Source organism: Tursiops truncatus, chromosome 19, assembly GCF_011762595.2.
Source record: "Tursiops truncatus isolate mTurTru1 chromosome 19, mTurTru1.mat.Y, whole genome shotgun sequence".
In the NCBI taxonomy this organism is placed as follows: domain Eukaryota; kingdom Metazoa; phylum Chordata; class Mammalia; order Artiodactyla; family Delphinidae; genus Tursiops; species Tursiops truncatus.
Window position 1 is genome coordinate 20,452,620 of NC_047052.1, and position 19,137 is coordinate 20,471,756.

The following is a 19,137-nucleotide window of genomic DNA, read 5'->3' on the forward strand; positions in this document are numbered from 1 at the left end:
GAGAGTGTGTGTGAGTGTGTGTGTGTGTGTGTGTGTGTGTGTGTGTAGCTTGGTTAATGCAGCAAGACAAGGAGGAAGCCCGGGCGCGGGTGGGGCTGGGAGAGAGGTGGCACTGAGCGTATGGCAGGCTTGGCATTTACTGCCTCAAATCAACAAGTCACTGCAGAAGAGGCAGCTAATCTCCATCAGGGGGCCTTCCAGAGGGTGTGATGCTTAAGCTGGAAGCTGAAGGCCTGGGGAATGGCTAAACTAGGCGGGGGGACTTGCAAGCACAGAATCCCAGGGCTTGCAGAGGATGGAGGGAGGACAGCTAGAGGGACAGACAGCTTTGTCGCCCTGAGTCAAGGGTGAGAATGGAAGCGGGTTGTAGAGATAATGCCCGGGCAGAAGTTGGGGCCAAATCACTCAGCACCTCACAAGCCCTGCATCCGCTAGGATCCAAGACAGGTCACAGGCAAGGGGTGGATGAGATCGGGGTTCCTTCGGTTCAAAACCCCGTCCCCAGGAGACTCGAGCTGCCTGGGCTCTCCCCTCTGCACATCCCAGCAGACGATGCTGTTCGGTGGATTGGCCCTTGATGGTGCCATCTGTTTACCTGGGCACAGAGGTTGCCAGTCATCACTTAGATTGTTCAGTGCTCATAGAGACACCCCTGCCCCTCAGCCCTGCGCCTTGCTGGGCCCAATGCAGATTTGTGGCTCGTTCTGTGGAATCCATTCTGCACTACAAGAGTCTGCTATTACGCAGTGTTTATGGATGGCTGAGTCTAAAATACCCATTCTGGAGTCCGCTGAAGGATGAAATTCCTTGTTACTTTCATAGGTTCTCTTGTCTTATTTTTCTCCCCCTGTGGAAGAACATAAAGCATTCGTATTTTTAGCTTAAAGCCTGGTCATTTTTCTAATCATACCTGAGTGAGAAGGAAAAGCCTTTTAGGGGGAGATGGTTTGATGAAGACAGTCCCAGCCTGGAAGGAGTCCCCTAAAGCAACCCCCTTCCAGCCGGGGTCTCTAATGTGTCATGTTTCAGCCACATCCGGACACTGAGAGCGGCAGCTCAGACTGTCTCAGCATTTGTCAATGACACTGACACTCACCAGGACTCAGGACTTAACTGCTGGGCAGAGGTTGCCATGCAGCCCAGCCTAGACGCCCACCCAAGAAGGAAATAGGACCGGGGCTGAAGACTTGAGTCCTCGTTCCCCTCTCTCTCTGGTTGGCACATCAGTGCTCTTGGGGATTTTATAAAATGTCCCAACGCTCCCTCATTCTGGACGGAAATACTTTGAACCCCACTAGCTGCACCTCTGTCCCACGTCCGTCATGATTCCCCGCGGCCCAGCAGGTCCTGCCTTCTTGTTTGCCAAACTAGCCTTTTCTGCTGGTCCCAGGTAGAATCATGCACTCCCTGCCTTTGACCTCAAGCACAGCACCTGCCACGCACTGCGGCATTCATGCCTTTTTATGCCCGGTGCCGCCATCCTTTATGTCTTACCAACGTTTGGATCTTCTACGTAGTTTCACCTGACACCAAAAAGACACGTGCTGAATGAATGAACACATGAGTGAATGGATGGAGAAGCACTTCCACCAACAGCCTAGAACCTGTTTCACTGTAAAGACTGTACCGAACCCACCTGGAGCATCTCCCCTTGCCCACGTGTACATCACTGTGCCGTGTACACAGAATTTCACCTACGGCGTCTCACTCAGCAATGATATCATTAGCAACGACGTTAGCGTACCCCACCCTGTGTGATGGAGTTTGAACTACATGCAGCAGGGCAGTGAGACAGACACAGACCTCGTCCTCTCGGAGCATATAGTCTGGGTGGAGGTGGCCAATTGCACAGGGTACGGGGGTAGCAGAGTTCCAGGACAGGCAGAATGCAGGATGCTTTGGGAGCTCAGGACAGAGTCTCTCACTCACACTGGTAGTTCCTGGAGGGATCCCCAGGGAAGGGCTTTTTATACAGAGACAGGAATTCCGGCCGAAAAGCATGCAGAAGAGTTCCAAGCAGAGGGAGCACATGCAGGAAGGGCTGGGGACCCAGCGTGCCTCTGGAGGGTATCCAGGCTGGAGGCTGTGGGCTGCTTTGATCTGGGTGGTTACAGCAGACCTAGCTGTGTCTACTTCACCTCTGGATGCCTTCCCTTCCCTCGGTCTGGTGCCGAAAGGCCAGAGGAAGCCCCTTTGCTCTCGGGGTGGGGGACCAGCCATGGGCAGTGCCCTGCATGCCTGCTCCTGAGGCTTCAGGGTGTGTCCTGGAGGGATGTTGTCCTCCTCAGTGAGTCAGCCCCATTGTCTCATGTCGTCTCTCCTCCTCTGAACATTGTCCAGGCAGCCGCCCAGCCCACCTGTGACTTGCTAATCTCCCCGCAGCCCCCGAGGCCTCCTGGCATCACAGGGTACCCAGAAGGCAGGCACATGTGGCTGAACATCTCTTGCTATTGATACCAGTTTCAGTCTGTCACTTAACCTCTGAGGCTTTCTTCTCCCTTAGAATGGAAATACTGCACCCACTTCCCTGGCTCGTTTTGAGGATTAAATACAAAAGCACGTAGTACGTGCTTTACGCCACCGCTGCTTTCCCTTCCTCTCCATTAACAGAATACCCAGAGCTCGTGTACTGATCATTCAACTCTAGCTAATCACGATGCCAGCACTTACAGCACGTCAGCACCTTGCCATGCACTTTGCCACACTGCACCCTCTGGCGATGTTGTAATGCCCACTTGACAGATTTGGAAACAGGGGCTCAAAAAGGTAGAGTTACTTTCCTAGAGTCCCAAACTAGTCAAGCTAGTAAGCTGGGAACCTGGCCCTGGCAGTGTGATCCCAGAGCCCTCGCTCCTCAACACCTCCCCAGACCCCGTCCCAGGCCCTCCTGAGCCGGCTTGGTGCAGAGGAGCTGGCGGGGCCCCGTTCATACACCTTCCAGTCCTTCTTGAGAAGGTTGCTGTTAGCAGCTAACACTCGGCCAGGGAGAAGCACACAGCTGTAAATAACCATCGTAGGAGAACAGGAGGGCCGTTCTTGACCCCATATCCTGACAAGTCGTTCTCTCCCCAGGCTCCCCTTTAACTTGGAGGAACGGGAGCAGGCTCGTCGGATGCAAGCCTGCGTGCCGGGATTCAGCCAACAGACACGGGCAGTTGTTGATCACATCCAACGCGTCCCTAGGCCCATGGAGGAGGCGACCGCATGTGCTACCAGCATCACAGTTCCCTGCGGGGCGAGGCTCCAGAGCTTTTCCAAGGGAATCCTGAGGTGGTCTGGCTCAAAGCCCGGGTGGCCTGTCTGCTTCTTCCGAAGAGAGGATGATGGCCGGGAGTGCAGACTTCAATGCCTACGGAAGCCAGGTGGGTTCCTACGTCGCCTCACTTCATTATCCCATAATACCCACTAGGGACGCTTTATAGATGAACACGCTGAAGCTCTAGGGGGTAATGATGTCACTGTCAGTCACACAGATTGTACTGGAGTCTAGATTCGAACTTGGGTCTGTCTGGACTCGAATCTATGCTGGTCTGCCTGTTTCCCAGCTGGGCACCTTCTTGGGGGTACATTGTGCACGCCGAGATTGAGGTAGGACCGCCGGCTAGGAGCAGAGGCTGCCAGAGGTGCTTTCAAAGACCAGAGCAAGATACGGGCAGTGTTCAGGTGCAGGCGTCAGAGGCACGCTCCACCTCTCCATCTCACCAAAGCCTCACGCCACCCTGTAAAGTGGGTGCTGTCATCGTGCCCATTTGACAGTGGAGGAAACTGAGGCCACTGTGGAACGAGAAAGGCTGCTCAGTGAGGCAAGGGTGGCGGGGCTCAGGTGAGGAATCCGCACTGGAAGGTCTCCGCCAGGTGTCCTGGCGGTGCAGGGCGAATGAGGGAGGCGACTGCTGTCTGTGCTTTGGAACTGAGGCACTGGAGCGGGGACTCATGAACGAGACTGCTGCCTGGGAGCAGAGCGCATGTCCCACAGCGGGGACAGTCAAGGTGAGGGTAGCGACAGCTTTATCTCTAGGGAGGCGGTTATCCCAAGACTCAGTCTGGGACACGGGGTGGGGCTGCCTTCGGAATGAGGCAGAGCCGAGTTCTCAGGAGGAGGCCTGGGGTCTGCACCCCCCCTGCAGGGAGTGAAGCCCACCTGCAGAGAGAGGACAAGGGGGCGAGTCAGCCCCAGGTGGGGGGCCTGCCCTTCTTCCGTGGGCTGGGCTGAGCCTCTCAGTTGGGTCCATCAGCCCATGAGTGGGGCGGTGGAGAGGGGTGGGCAGGGCGGCAGCCGGCAGACAGGATGCCCCCCATCCTCCAGCTCGCTGCTAAGTGTTCCATTTCTCCCATCTCCTGCGAAGCAGGTGACTGCTGGCTTCTTCAGGGGAGTGGGCCTCACTTCGTGGCTGGGCACCGCATGACCTGAGGCACCATTCGTGCTTCCAGAAAAATGCCGGTTGGGGGACAGGGGAGGGGAGGGAAGGAGGAAGATGAGCAGCCCTTCCCACCGCCTGGCTGAGCACTGCTCAGGTCTCCCGTGGTGAAGAAGAAAGGCTCGGGCTGCCTTTTCACAAAGGGCTCTGGGTTTTCCCAGCACATGACAGAACGCCCCAGGGTCTCTGTCCTCTGGAAGAGAAATGCACAAGACATCAGAGGATGGGGGTTAAGTGGGAAGGAGGGGGCAAAGTCGGAGAATCAGAGAGCAGCAGCCATCCCTGGGCAGAGCCCCTGCTGGCCATGCCCACACGGAGCTGGCTCCGCACTCAGGGTTCCGCACGGAGTCCATTGCTGAGCCTTGTGAGACATAGCCTCTCTATCCCGTTGGCTAGAAGTAATTGCTCTGCACCAGGCCCTGCCACTGGGAGGAAGGGGACTGGCATTAGGTAAGCTGGGTCTGCATGGGGGCTCCGTGGAAGAGGAGGCATTGAGCTTGGTCTGCATTTCCTTTGTAAAAGGGTTTTTCCTCCCATGTAGGGCATGCCCTCTTGTCTGGTTCTGGCTCCCATCTATCACAACCCTAGGATCTTCCCTCCTCTGGCCACACTTCTGCTTCTTGCATCTTGAATCTCAATCTCTCTCTCTCCCCCTCTCTCCAAATCACTCTGACCACAACCTACAAAAGTACTCAACTCCAACCCACGTTCAACAACAGAGAGCACCTTCACAACCTCCCAGCCTTGCATCCACCTACCTCCCTTTGAGACTTCTCTCCTTGCCTCATTCACTTCCCAGTCAATCATCTTAAAAAAACTGTCCGCATTTATTTGCTCCATCATATTCTATTCTCGTGTCACTATCACTTTTACCACCCAACTCTATGGAAACGGTTTTCTAAAACTACCAGGGGACCCCCTAAGTGTTACATCCTAATGACTCACCACTTCTTGTCCTACATTAGATGCTGTTGATTATGAGTTTCTGCTCCCAGCCCCTTTCTCCTGTGAATCTGGTGACCCGTCCTTCTTCTGGTCCTTCTACGTCTCTGCTCGTTCCCTTGGGTGTTGATGGTCTTCAGGTTTTTGTCCTCATTCCTCTGTTCTCACTGTCTTTTGCTGGAACAACCTCTGGAAGCCTACGGGCTTCTTCCACCATCTACCTACACACTTAGGACACCAAAATCTCTTTCTCCTCAGCTCCACTCGGAACTTCACATTGATGTGTGACTCTAGGGGAGCCGGAGTGATGCTTCTGATGAGCCAGGATTGGGAACTGCCAGGGTGGGTGTTTCAGAAAGATAGACTAATATGGGAATCAAATGAGTTGTTGTGAATGTAGGCAAAACAATAGCCCTTTAATTCCATTTAGATAGGAAGCAGAATTCAATTAGAAACTCATAGCCACATAGTTTTATTTGCCCACTTTCTAGCCTGCACCTTTGTCATAAATTAGTTGACTATACATGCATGGGTTTATTTTTGGGTTCTCTGTTCTGTTCCATTGATCTATGTGTCAGTTTTCTATGCCAATACCGTACTGTTCTGATTTTAATAGCTTTGTAATATAATTTGAAATAAGAGAGAGGAATGCCTCTAGCTTTGTACTTTTTTCTCAACATTGCTTTGGCTTATTTGGGGTCTTTTGTGATGCCATATAAATTTTAAGATTGTTTATTTCTATGAAAAATGCCATTGGAATTTTAATGGGACTCTGTAGATTGCTTTGGGTCGTATGGACATTTTTTTTTAATTAATTTATTTTTTGGCTGCGTTGGGTCTTCGTTGCTGCATGAGGGCTTTCTCTAGTTGCGGCGAGCAGGAGCTACTCTTCATTGTGGTGTGCGGGCTTCTCATCGCAGTGGCTTCTCTTGTTGTGGAGCACGGGCTCTAGGCGCATGGGCTTCAGTAGTTGTGGTGCGTGGGCTCAGTAGTTGTGGCTCATGGACCCTAGAGAGCAGGCTCAGTAGTTGTGGTGTATGGGCTTAGTGGCTCTGTGGCATGTGGGATCTTCCGATACCAGGGCTCAAACCCATGTCCCATGCATTATCAGGCAGATTCTTAACCACTGGGCCGCCAGGGAAGTCCTGGACATTTTAACAATATTAATTTTTCCAATCCAGGGGCATGGAATATCTTTCCATTTATTTGTGTCATCTTCAATCTATTTCATCAATGGTATATAGTTTTCATTGTACATACAGGTCTTTCACCTATTTGGTTAAATTTATTCCTAGGTATTGTATTCTTTTTGATGCAATTGTAAATGGGATTGTTTTCTTCATTTCTCTTTCTGATAGTTTGTTGTTAGTGAATAGAAATGCCACAGATTTTTATGTTTGTTTTATAACCTACAACTTTACTGAATTTGTTTATTAGTTCTAACACCTTTTGGTGGAGTATTTAGGGTTTTCTGTATATAATATCATGTCATCTGCAAATAGTGATAGTTTTACTTTTCTTCCAATTTGGGTGACTTTTATTTCTTTTTCTTGCCCAATTTCTCTGGCTGGGACTTCCAATATTATATTGAATAAAAGTGGCAAGAGTGGGCATCCTTGTCTTGTTCCTGACCTTAGAAGAAAAGCTTTCCTCTTTTTTACCTTTGAGTATGATGTTAGCTGTAACCCAGGTTTTAAAAAAAATTTTACTGTAGTAAAATACATATAACATAAAATTTACTATCTTAACCATTTTTGAGTGTAAAGTTCAGTGGTGTAAGTACATTCACATTGCTGTGCAACCACCATTCTTCTCCAGAAGTCTTTTCATCTTGCAAAACTGAAACTTTCTACCCGTTAAATAACTACCCCTTTTCCCCTTTTCCCTAGCCCGTGGCAACCACCGTTGTACTTTCCGTGTCTGTGAATTTGATTACTCCAGGTAGCTCCTATAAGTGGAATCATGCAGTTTTGTCTTTTTATGAATGGCTTATTTTACTTAGCATGATGCTCTCAAGTTTCATCCGTGTTGTAGCATGTGTCAGAATTTCCTTGTTTTTTAAGGTTGAATAATACTCCATGGTATATATAAGCATGCACCCAGGTTTTCTTTTTTTTTTTTAACATCTTTTTTGGAGTATAATTGCTTTACAATGACGTGTTAGTTTCTCCTGTATAACAAAGTGAATCAGCTATACATATATCCCCATATCTCCTCCATCTTGCGTCTCTCTCCCACCCTCCCTATCCCACCCCTCTAGGTGGACACAAAGCACGGAGCTGATCTCCCTGTGCTATGCGGCTGCTTCCCACTAGCTATCTATTTTCCATTTGGTATTGTATATATGTCCATGCCACTCTCTCACTTCGTCCCAGCTTACCCTTCCCCCTCCCCATGTCCTCTGCACCCAGGTTTTAACTGATGAGCTTCAAGTTGGAAGCTGGTTTGAGGTCTTCTTTTGTGTCTAAATATGAGTCTTAGAGCTCAAAGGAGTTTTACAGGAAAGAAACATGAAGATTGAAAAGTAGATTCCCCCTCCCCCCAACTACACCCATCTTTATGGCCTTTATGTTCACTGAGTTTATTTTCAATCCTTTCTCCCTGAGACTTCAGTAAAATCTTTTCCTCTAATTATGCTAAAGGAAACAGAGGAAAACATGGAAGCCCAGACTCAGGTCTTAGGTGGGAAGCAGGACGCCATGCCCCAGAGTGTGTTGTAATGAGGTCAGTGGGTAGCAAACTGAGTTACCTGCAGGGAAATGGCAAAATGGGGTCAGAGCTTTGGGCCCCTGGGTCCTGACATCCCACCCATCCACGGGGGTGACTCTTGTAGTTTTGGCCAGTTCTTCCTTGTACATACAGAGTGTTGAAGACTATGCTGTGTTTTTATATTTTCTCAGCTTGTGGCATGCAGGTGGGCAGGAAGAATTCAAACCACCCCTCACCTTGGGAATTCTTCCCCTCCTTGGGTCAGAACCACGACTTTGATACATTGCTGTTTGGAGGAGAATGTGTTGTGTCCCAATTTCTATTTTATGGCGCCTCTTTGTTCTTATACTGCTACTTTTCTACAAAGAAATATTTGTAGAAATGCTGGATGCAATAGGAAGCTTTGGAATGAGAAAAATGGAGATTCTGTAAGCCTCCTTGGAAACCAAGATTCTGCCCAAAAGTTAAATTTATTTTGAAAAAGCCTAAACTGATGATTCCCTGCTCCTGGTATAATCTCTCCTTCTATTTACCCTTCTCTTGCCCTGTCCTCCTCCCTTTCTGTCTCATGCAGGCTCATAAGGGCTACATGGGGAAAATGACTCTTGACTCTTTTGTTCTTATCCATTGAAAATGTGGCCTGTGCCTGCTGGCTGTCTGGAAACCTTACAGGCTTGCCTTCTGTCGCCCCTGTGAGTGGCTGAATTACCATTTCTCACCCTGCCCTCAAAGAGAGTTTGTTACCAAAGCCCAAGGTACAAGGGAGGCCAAGGAAGCCAGCTCAGAGGCAGGTAGAGCCTTGAGGATTGCAGCAGGAGTATAGCTGGGTTTTTTTTTTTTTCCCCTCTAAAGAAAGCTTTTAAAGGTTATCAAGTTACTCCCTTTCAGACAGAGCAGCAATACCAGAGACGATGGTTGTTGAAGGAAAGTTGACAAAGTTTAAAGTGGGTCAAGAGGTTGGAGAGAGGAAGCTCTTCTCAGCATATTGAAAGGGCATAATCTGAATTTAGCGAGAAAAACGAGGTTCTTGGTTCAAATTCCAACCCCCTTCAGGGTCTCGTGTACTTGAGTAAATCATTTACTTTCTCTGGGCTTCAGCAGAAAGATGTTCCATCTGGTTTCATGAAAACCTGGATTTACTGTGGTACTGTCACTCTCTAGATGATGTTTAGCCATCTCTCTGTGTCCTTATCTCAAAGTGGAGATTATAATGTCCACTCATTTGGGGAGGCTTTTGCGAGGAAGACTCTTAGATCACTCAAGCTCGGTGAATGTCATTCCCAGATACTGTTATGGGATGATGATAAAGGTAACTAAATGGCCCTTGCTGGAAATCCAGCTGTCCTCCCCATGCTCTTGCACGGTGCCATGGCCATTTTTTTTTCATATCTCCTTTCTTTACTTTCTAAAGAGTACATATATCCAGTGATACTCAGAATAGCAAAAGCTAAGGATCAAATATTTGCTCCCTCTCAAATACCAACACAACAAAAATGTATGTCACACACCCAGACGTTATTTTAGAGTTATTGACTTACTAAAAATTATTATCTTCTAATGTTTTAATTTTTCTTCTTACCAGTTTCTTCATGTTTTCCCCCTGCAAAACTATTCATTCACTAAACTGTGTCAATTCCTGGACCCGTTTCATAGCAACCTACTTAGTCATCAACTTCTTCCTGTTAATAAGAGAATCATTGTGATAATATATCATCTGAGGTATATAAGAGTCACCAGACTAAGTCTCTTAATCCTGGGCTGTTGAAGTGCTCATCGGTAATTGCTGTTTTAGCTTATACACCAGCATTTTGGCCGTGGCCATTTTTGCAAGGAGACGTCTAACAAATCCGAGCTCCGTCTACATACGGCTCGGCTCCCTTTTTCCAGAGATGCACGGGGCTGCGCCATTTTGGATGAAACCCAGTCTGTTCGATTTCTTTGCGAGTGTGTTTATTTACCCAACACGTGTTGTTATATTTTCTCTCAGCGTGTGTCCTTCTCCCGCATTTCAAGGTAGAAGGGCCATTACAACTAATGAGAGCTCCTTTCTAGCTCGTGTGCCACTTAGAATGTTCGAGAGTGTGCTCGAATTTTAACCTTTCAATGCATCTCTGTAATGGCATGTCACCTTTAAAAACTGAGATATCAGCTTCCCTCTAAAAGGAATAGACACTGATTTTCAACCTGAAAGCCACCACTCATCCTTCCAGGCGCCTCATTTATGTTGAGGACGTGATAAAACACCACGAGATAGAAAGACAGGAACTGCTTGTGGAACGTGTCCACTCTGCTGGGATCCATGTTACAAATGAGGCAAACGCCTCGAAGTATGCCACATTCTCATTGCATTTAAGCACCGCTCCAGGATCTCGCATCACGTCACTAGGAGATGCATGGCTGGCAGCCCTATTTTTCTCAGAGGCTTCAGTATCACCTAAAGTGAATTTATGTTGCCAGGAAAGGCATTTTAAGAATTGAGGCATTAGGAATAATTGTCTTCTAGATGCTCACCTCAGCTGATGGATTCATTCTGCTCTTTTATCCCCACTGCTATGGAAGCAGTCCCTCCCCCTCCTTTCATCATCAGTCATTATCATGGAAACTTCTCTCATCCAAATGAAGCTCTTAACTGCTCCCTGAACACACCAGGCGCCTCACCTGAATGGTAAAGCCCTACTTACCTTTCCAGAGCCAGTTCAACTCTAAACTCTTCCCAGATTCCCTTACACAGGGGTGCTTGCTCCCTCCGTCCTCTGGCATCCTCTAATTCTTTGTAACTGCAGTGGCACTCCCACCTTGAACGGCACTTAGCTGTGTGCATGTCTGTCTCTTCTCTTGCACTGTGGGCTCAGGGATGGCTGCGGGGAACACATTTTCTTTATCTTTTATCGGCAGCACCTGCCGAATAGTGCCCAGGATCTAGCTGCCACTTCTTAGAACTCTGAAGAAGAAGGAGAAGAGAGAAAAGAATGAAAGAAAGAGTGACTATGAAGAGATGCCAAAGCTGGTGTAGGTGGGAGGGGCCGGAAGGCGACTATGCGAAAAGACAGAGGGAGAAGGGACTTTCCTCCTTTATAGTAACACGCCCCTTTCACAAGGGAGTAGACGGAGGCCCGGGAAGAGGAGGCTTCTTGCCCAAAGGTACACGTGATGCAGAGCTGGAGCCATCGCTCAGCAAGGCAGGGCAGCTCACTTTCTACAGCAAGACCTCTGAGGCATTGTCTTGAAGGAAGGGAGGGACAGGAAGCGGCTACTGAAGGATGTGCCGAAAATAAGTAAAGAATAAAGCAGACTAGACGTTTCCTTGCTTCATGTATCCAAGTCCTTCTATAGGGGCTTCAGCCTAAATCCTAAGAATTGTGTGCTCGGCTGGGACTGGAAAAGAGGGTGTGAGCCATGGAACGATGATGGTCATGGGGCTGACGCTGACGGTTGCCTTTCTAGATCCCACCTCCCGTCCCTGGGGCTCACAAGCCCTACTTTATACCCACGACCCTGTGCTTCCGGAGGCTCAGAGAGATGATCCACAGTGATTCAAGTCATGCATGGAAGTTCCACCCCCCTTGCTAAGGGTGGATACAGGCATGAACACGGGTCACAGTTCTGGTCAGTGACACTGGAGGACCAGTCTTCCTCACTGTCAAAATGAGACCTTTGTAAGTGCAAGATATAGTAAAACAAACAAACAAACAAAAAAAACCCAGACACCCAGTTAAATTTGAATTTCAGATAAAGGACATTTTTTAGTTTAAGTGTGCTCCGTGCACTATTTGGGTGCCCCATGCAACACCTCTGAGGTATCCTCCTCCGAAATCCTCCAAGCTCTCAGAACGCCTATGAAACCCATGGGCTGGGAGCGTCACACACACATATTTAAACTTTCCAGGGCTCAGACACTTTGGATAAGGACAGTTTCATATTCACAAAGCATGCTTGCTTAAGTCCTCCTTCCGACTTAAAGGGCCGTTCGGTCCTCGAGGCATAGTTTTCTGTTTGTTTTTCCTAACAGCATTCTCCTCTTTACCCAGCCTCCAATAAAGTTGACCGTGTTAATGGAGGTCATAGATTTTCTCTTTTACCTGGAGATAGGGCTGTGGGCAACTTTTTAAAGCTGTGTAGGAACATCTGTAGAACATCTAGGATGGCAAGTTGGTTTGAAGGGTGGTGAGTGGTGAGTCACTTCTTCACTGCCTTGCCTAGAAAATTCACTGCAGCTCCATTTTCTCATCTGTAAAACTATTCCTGATCTCATAGTGGTGTTGTAAGAATTAAAAAGGTGAAATGTAAGAATTACAAAGAGGTGAAATGTAAGAATTAAAAAGAGGTGAAGCGTGCAAATCGGTGCAGCCACTCTGGAAGGCAGTTCAGCAGTTTCTTACAAAACTACACGTACTCTTATATGATCCAGCAGTTACACTCCTTGATGTTTATCCAAAGGAGTAAAGAAGTTTTATCTACACAGAGCCCTGCACACGGATGTTTATAGCAGCTTTATTCATAATCGCCGAAACTTGGAAGCAACCAAGATGTCCTTGAGTATGTATAGATAACTAATGTGTGGCAGATCCAGTCAATGGCGTATTATCCAGTACTACAAAGAAATGAGCTATTAAGCCATGAATAAGAATGGAGGAAACTTAAATGCATGTTATTAAATGAAAGAATCAAATCTGAAAAGGCTACATACTGTATGATTTCAACTATACGACATTCTGGAAAAGGCAAAACTATGGAGACAGGAAGATTAGCGGTTGCCAGGGGCTGGGGAGCGAGATGAATAGGCGAAGTGCAGAGCAGTTTTAGGGCAGCGAAACTACTCTCTCTGATTCTACAATGATGAATACGTGTCATTCAACATAGTTTAAACCCATAGAATGTACAACACCAAGAGTAAACCCTGATGTGAATTATGGACTTTGGGTGATAATGACGTGTCAGTGTAGGTTCATCAGTTGTAACAAGTGTATCACTCTGGTGGGGATGTTGATAATGGGGGGAAGCTAGGTGTGTATGGGGCCAGGGAATATGTGGAAATCTCTTGCACCTTCCTCTTAATTTTGCCATGAACTTAAAACTGCTTGAAAAACTAAAGTCTGGGTTTTTTTTTTTTTTTTAAGAGGTGAAACAGAGCGACGAGCACAAGGATAGGACAGAGTTATTGTTTTCTGAATGGTAACGTTCTTGCCGCTCGTTCCTGGGGGCGGTGGCTCTGATGTGCTCTTCTAGACTTGTCTCTGCCACTTTGGCTTTGATGACCTCTCTGGGTTTCCATCAGGCTAACGGTAATAATGTTGTGCAGAAGGATTAACTGACTCTGAGCCAGGAGGCCTGGATTTCTGCACAGCCTCCCGCTGCTTCCGAGATAATAAAGATTGGGGAAACAAATGAAATCCAGGAAGCACAGCTATCGAAATGAAATGAGTGATCGTGATGATGATGATGATGATGGTAACACACTTGTACAGATGTCATCGGTCCTGAAGCTTCTTGGGGGAGATTTGTACTTGATAAGGAGACATGAGGCTATTTATTTCATTCGATCAACAGCCCTATTGGGAGCACCAGCATTATGTCAAATCCTGTGCTGGGTATAAGACATGCAGATATAAATAAGACTTAGTGCTTGACCTCAAGGAATATCAGTCTAGTAGGGCAGAAGGCTGATAAACTCATAGTGGCGATGCCATACATTACGAGCTAACCGGATGTCCGAAAGGGAGGTGTGAGGGCACAGAGGGGAATCATGTAAATGAGGCTAGGTGGGAGGGGTTCAGGCAGGGGGTCTATGGGCCTAGATCCCTCCAGGTGATCGAATATAGAAGGGAGCCAAGCAAATGAGAAGGAGAAAAGGTGTGGCAGTAGTCATCTTTAGGGTTTAGTGGGCCCTGCAGTATCTTTGTTTTCCTCCAGCAATCCACTCAGGCTGCTGATTCATTAGCAATATTTTGTTAAGTCAAATGTAACTGCTCTGGGTCATATGTGGGGCCTATGTGGTTGTGAAGTCCTTGGACCACTCTAACAGATCAAGGGCAAAACTGGTACCTCTCAATGGCTTCCTAATACAATTTAAGGGAAAAATTTTAGAAATATAATAAATTTTGAAAACAGATTGGCATTCAGTCCAGAGTCAAAAATTAATTTTTTAATAATTCAGCATGTTTCGATTCGATCTCAAAAGTTAATCGATACAAAATGGAGGAGTATTTGCCATGTAGACCATACTAATCAGCTTTAAAATCCAGGGACTGTCACATGGCGTTAAACTAAAAAAAAGAGGACACTTTTGTATAGACCTGTCTGCAGGTTCACTGAGAAGGTAGTGTATCAACTCAGGTGTCTTCACATCCTAGAGGAAGCATGCATAAGGCTCCACCCAAGACTCTCAAAGGTAGTTGAAAGAAGCTGTCCTAGCATGAAAACTTTCCAAGGTGAGAAAACGGGGGCAGCTTAAGGGACCCTATTCAGGAAAATAAGGGCAGAAGACAAGACCAGCTCCCAATTCATGCATTTAAAGAATTAGGTAATTTTCTTCAAGAGTGACCCTTTCTGCTTAAAATCACACGTACTTTCTAGAATAATTTAGGTATTCTGGAACTTTTCATCAAGAACAAACCATCCCAAGTCTTAATGGCTTAACAAAGCAGGCTTTTATTGGTCTCATAATCCTGTGAGTTGGCTTGGTTGACTCAGCTCATCTCTCCTGAGACCACACATGCATCTACCGTGGCTGGTTTCTTGGCTGGTGACTTGCTGATCTGGGATGGCCTCACTCAGATGTCTGGCAGTTGACAGAATGCCTTGATTCTACGTGGCCTCTCGTCCTCCAGGTGGCTAAGCTGGGCTTGTTCGTAGGGTGATAAGCAGATTTGGGTGAGACTGGGAGTGCTGATATAAAACCAGGAGTTTGACTTTGGACGTTTTAAGATTGGGATGATACAGATATAGAATAGGCCGATATAGAATAGGCAGCTGGACATAGGAGTCCAGAGTTCAGGAGCAAGGTCTGGGTTAAAGACATATATTTGGAAGTCATCTACAAAGATATCACTTAGACCCATGAGACTGGGCAAACTCAGCATAGGAGTATGAAGAGAAGTCTAAGGAATAAGTCCTAAGGCTCACTACTGTTGAGCTGTTGGGAAGGTGAGGAAAAAAACAGGTAAAGAGGCTAAGAAGGAGAAGCCAATGACCTATAAGGAAAATAGTGACATCCCGGAAACTGAGTGGGGGTGGGGAGAAAGTGGTAGAAGAAGGAGAGAGTCAAACACTGCCAGCAGGTCAAGTAAGAGGGTTGGGGAGTGACCACTGCATTCAGCAATGTGAAGGTCATGGGTGACTGATAGGAACTGGTGGATAGTGGTGGTGAAAGTCTTACTGGGGTGGTTTCAGAAGATAATAGGAGGAAAGGAGTTGAAAGAAAATGGAGACAGTTTCCCCCTCCCCCATATTTTACTTTGAAAATTTTCAAATATGCAGAAAGGTTGAAAGAAGAGTACAGTAAATACCCATATGCTCTCTATACTTAACCTTTGAATAGATTTGCCTTCTCATGGCTGTTTATCCAATTGTATATCCACTTAGCAATCCATCCTTTTTTATGTTAAAGGAGTAGAGAAATGGGGCAGCACTGGGGTGAGATGGGGAGAGAGAAGACCTCTCTGTTTACGTGTACGTATCCACGTGTGTATGTGCAGGCATGGTTGTACATAGGCAGCATTTGGATGAGGATGATCAAGGAGCAAAGGCACGACTGGAGGGCTTAATATTTGGAATGATGTCTTTGGGTGGGAAAAGGAGCATGGGCTTTTGTGCAAGTGGGGAAATTGGCCTCAGATAGGTTCATCTCTAGCAATGAAAGAGAAGGTAGAAAACATGGACAGTCAGATAGATGAGACACCTTTAATAGCACGAGATCCAGCACCTCTGGTGCGTGCTCTGGACCCACCTTCTGTTTCCAGCTCTCCTGCGGTGTGCTCTGAAACTGGGAGAATAGCTTAACCAACCTCTCAGGTCTTCTGGGACCTCAGCTGCAAAATGAGCGTTAATTATGACTATCATACTTACACTACAGGGAGCTCTGGAAATTATACACTGGGGATGTCAGTTTTGTTGTTATTTTTATTACTCACATTTACCCAGAAGAAGAGCTTTGCAGGCTGTTGCGACTCTGTCCGTCACTCTGTGCAACACCTCCTCCCTGTCTGGGGACTTCCGGTTACTGGATGGACAACCCAGGAATTCACAGGCTTTGTCACCCTTAATGTTTAGCTGATGGAACATTACATTGGAGGGCAAGGAGCTTAAGGAGTGTCCCAGACAACTTGAGTCCCTTTCCACCTCGCAGTGGTACCTACTCACTACACTTAAGGGCAGCGGTATTGGGTTCATTCCCTCCGTCCCATCCCCTCTTTGTTTTGGGTCAGTAGGGCAGAGTCTAAGGCCCGCAATCCATTGCTGTTTTTGGCTCCTGTTTATTCTAGCAAATGTGGCATTTCTGTACCAAAGTTCCTTTGTTCTTTCTGCAGCTTTCCACACCTCCTTGCAAATGCTTGGAGTTATTTATGCCTGCAAAGAAGATAGGTGGGTGACCTGTCACAAGTAACCACATACAGCAAAGAGAATCTTACTGCAAAAATATGCTAGATATATTTAGCACTGCTTAATTAGAATTATCTCTCTTGAATTCATTCTCCTTCCTTTATGGTAAGGTTTTAAATTAAAACCCAAACACCCTGTGCTTGCACTTATTATGATGGAGAAGCCACAGGACTTGGAATGAGGGGTGAATTAGGTTAAAACACAGATTCTCTCACCACTGAGCCTCAGTTTCCTCATCTGTAAACTCAGGATGATAATATTTTTCTCATAAGGGTGCTGGAGGGATTGAGAGAGATCGTGTACATACAGTGCCTGGAAAATAATAAGGTTCCTTTGATTTTAGCATAACGGATTGATGAGCACACCCCCAGCAATAATGAAAATAAACAACCACAGTTGATATGGAGTGTCTGTTGTGTACAAGGCTTGGTGTCCTGTTGTCTTCATGGCTGCATTAATCATGACAGATAAAGAGGTTATGCAGACATTGCTTTCTTCTTTGAAAGTTAACTCTTCTCAGTAATTAAAATATGTAATTAACACCCAATCAAATTGAGGTCTCCAACCTCTATTTCTACATTTTATTCCATTTACCTTTAAAATGATTGAATGATTCTCTAGTAAGTTTGAGAAAGTGTAAGACACCTAGTTAATTCTGAATTTCAGATAAACAAAAATATTTTAGTGTAAGTATACCCCATGTAATATTTGAGATATACTTATAGTAAAAAGTCATTGTTTATCTGAAAATCAAACTTAACTGGGAATCCCGTGTTTTAATTTGCTAAATCTGGCTATGCCAGGTTCTAGGAAATGCAGTATTTGGTGTGTGTGTGCTTCAAAGGCAACAGATCTTGACCATGTGGTTTGAGGTGTGTGGATACGACAAAAGGTCATGATGACCTCCTGAGAGATAGGATTTCCCTAGCCCTGATATCTAATGTAAGGTGGGATATCACCCACCAACTCCTCTCCCACTTCTGAAGGTCATCTCCTTTGCAGGAACCTTTTTTTTTTTTTTTTTTTTTTTTAGCGCTCAGCTAATAATGAATTCTTGTTATTTATCCCATTAGATGGTCAGAGACTATTTCTGTTTCATTCATTCCTGTATCACTCTGCCTAACAGAGGGTCTGGCACATAGGAGGTAGTCAGTGAAATTTCACTGAGTAAATGAGCTGGTGTTGATGTGGCAGTAATACAAGTTATAATGAAGAATGACAGGCTTTAGAGACAGGGGTTCACATTTCACTGACCACCCACTATGTTCCAAACTCTCTGCTAGGCAGAAGGATCCTGGGATGAATGAAACAGATTTAGTTCCTGAGTAGCAACTGGGAAAAATAACAACTGAGAACACATTCTCACTTCCCCGAGGGGGTTTTATTGCTCTGTGCCTCAGTTTGCGCATCCAATAATGAGATAATCCATCTACCTCAAAGGATTATATTGGGGAAAATGAACATCCATATCTGTGTCTGTGACTATCTCTATATCTATAATTGTGTGTGTGTGTGAGAGAGAGAGAGAGAGACAGAGAGAGAGAGAGAGTGAAGCCAAGTGGTAAACATTAGATTTACTAAGTTAATCAGTTCCCTTCTCTTTCTTTTATGTTAGAAAACTAGCATGGGGCTTTGTTTATACCTTTTCCTGTTTCATCAGGGTAAGGGTAATGCCTTGACCAGAAAGGGTCATGAAGGCCAGTACTATAACAGGTGGATTTCTTTTTAATATGTAATAAACTTTCCAGATGCATGTCTTTGATAGCTGAGGGACTTGATCACAGACTCAGGTTAAGTATTTCCACTTCCGCCTCGCGGAAGACCTCTGAAAATAGGGTGCTAATGATCTGACAGAATCTCTCCATCTTTCCCTTGGAGTCCCCAGAGTTTCAGACAGTCTGCGGGGAGGGTGGTGATGAGATCTTGCAGTTGACTGTTGTCTTTCATGGGACACAGGATGTGTGAGTCTGGAGTAAATTAAAACCCTGAAATTGAATGTCAAGATCTGGGGAATCTGTACCCATATTAGACTCCCTGCTCCTTGGGAAGATGCTTTTGACACTCTGAAGGATGTCTAGGGAGTTAATAACAACATCTTCTAACACACTGCCTTTGTTATTTGGAGCTCATGGCTTTTTCAAGGAGCTCAAAGTCATTCACCATCTACATGTTTTCAGTATGAAACTAGGTGTTAAATGCATACACTAGGCTAATAAAACAGTGTAGCTGAGAATATAAATACCCCAGGGTCTCCGAATACCAAAAGCGAAGACGGATTCGTGCTCTCCCTGGCTCGTGTGCATCACGTGGCACTGGGAAGCACTAATTCAACTTAAGTGGATGAGGTGTGGATGCATTAAAGATGCCACGGGGACACTGTCTTCTTTGTTTTGTTAGGGTGTGTTTAAGTCATTTACTTTTGTACACCTACTGATGCTCAGACTGCCTCTGTGCACCAGTACCAAATCAA

General features: G+C 46.3%; 1 protein-coding gene across 1 annotated transcript in view; it reads left to right on the forward strand.

Annotated features, from left to right (window-relative positions):
* LOC109550088 (thymidine kinase 2, mitochondrial) overlaps positions 1–19,137 on the forward strand; it is an 886,444-nt gene that overhangs the window by 788,730 nt on the left and 78,577 nt on the right. The window contains exon 28 of the mRNA XM_073796974.1: positions 3,073–3,362. The gene's annotated coding sequence lies outside the window, so the exon portion shown is untranslated. The remainder of the gene's footprint in view (positions 1–3,072; positions 3,363–19,137) is intronic.